Raw genomic sequence first — 1,759 nt, forward strand, 5'->3', positions numbered from 1 at the left:
CCTCACCCTCACCCCTCACCCTCACCCTCACCTCTCACCCTCACACCTCACCATCACCTCTCACCCTCACCCACACCCTCACCCTCACCCCTCACCCTCACCTCTCACCCTCACCCTCATCCTTACCCTCACCCTCACCCCTCACCCTCACTCTCACCTCTCACCCTCACACCTCACCATCACCTCTCACCCTCACCCACGCCCTCACCCTCACCTCTCACCCTCACTCTCACGCCTCACCCTCACCCTCACTCTCACCCTCACCCTCACCCTCACCCTCACCCTCATCCTCACCCCCACCCCTCACCCTCACCTTCACCCTCACCCTCACCCTCACCCTCACCCTCACTCTCACCCCTCACCCTCACCCTCACCTCTCACCCTCACCCTCACCCCCACCCCTCACCCTCACCCTCACCTCTCACCCTCTCCCTCACCCTCACCCCTCACCCTCACCTCTCACCCTCACCCTCATCCTTACCCTCACCCTCACCCCTCACCCTCACCCTCACCTCTCACCCTCATTCTCACGCCTCACCCTCACCCTCACTCTCACCCTCACCCTCACCCTCACCCTCACCCTCATCCTCACCCCCACCCCTCACCCTCACCTTCACCCTCACCCTCACCCTCACCCTCACTCTCACCCCTCACCCTCACCCTCACCTCTCACCCTCACCCTCACCCCCACCCCTCACCCTCACCCTCACCTCTCACCCTCTCCCTCACCCTCACCTCTCACCCTCACCCTCATCCTCACCCTCACCCTCACCCTCACCTCTCACCCTCACCCTCATCCTCACCCTCACCCTCACCCTCACCTCTCACCCTCACCCTCATCCTCACCCTCACCCTCACCCTCACCTCTCACCCTCACCCTCATCCTCACCCTCACCCTCACCCCTCATCCTCATTCTCACCCTCACCTCTCACCATCACCCTCACCCTCACTCTCACCCTCACCCTCACCTCTCACCCCTCACCCCTCACCCTCACCCTCAACTCTCACCCTCACCCTCATCCTCACTCCTCACCCTCATCCTCACCCTCACCCTCACCCTCACCCCTCACTCCCCCTCTTGTCTGCACAGGAGGAGAAGGACAGCTATTATACACGCCCTGCAGGGCAGTAGGCTGCCCGCCCTCAGACTAGGCTGGCTGAACACAAGGCATGGCCATTTCTTGGAGGGAGAGCCCCAGTCCCATGTGTGCCCAGTATGCAAGGGGGGCTTAGAGGAACTGGCCCCTGAGTCCCCCCACCAGTCTTCACAGTAGGGACTACTGCCTGCTGCCTTCCAGATGAGGAAACAGGCCGAGAAGTTAAACACCAGACCCAGGCCACCTGCCAGTGGAAGGAGGGGCAGGCGTCCCCTACAGGCACAGGTGCACCCTGGAGGAAACGGTGCAGCCACGCCTCGGGCACGCTGGCCCCCTGCCCCGGACTCCTGCACACTCCGAAAGCTTCTGGAGCCTCTCCTTGCTCCCCTTCCACATTTGCCAGGTCAACTCAGGGCCCGTCTGGGGCCTTGTGGAGCTTGGCCCTGGGAGGCTCTGGGCTTCTTCTGCTGTTTGAAAACCACCCTCCAGCTCAGCAGAGGGGTCTGCCTGGCCACAGACCCAAAGCAACAAGGTGAAGTGACCATGGACTGAAATGTCTGAAACCATGAACCCAAATAACCATGTTCTCCTTAGGATGTCCCCCTTATCTATCTCAGGCATTTGTCTATCACAGTAATGGAAAGCTGACTAACACAGAAAA

The sequence above is a fragment of the Ictidomys tridecemlineatus genome, chromosome 12, assembly GCF_052094955.1.
Source record: "Ictidomys tridecemlineatus isolate mIctTri1 chromosome 12, mIctTri1.hap1, whole genome shotgun sequence".
NCBI lineage: Eukaryota > Metazoa > Chordata > Mammalia > Rodentia > Sciuridae > Ictidomys > Ictidomys tridecemlineatus.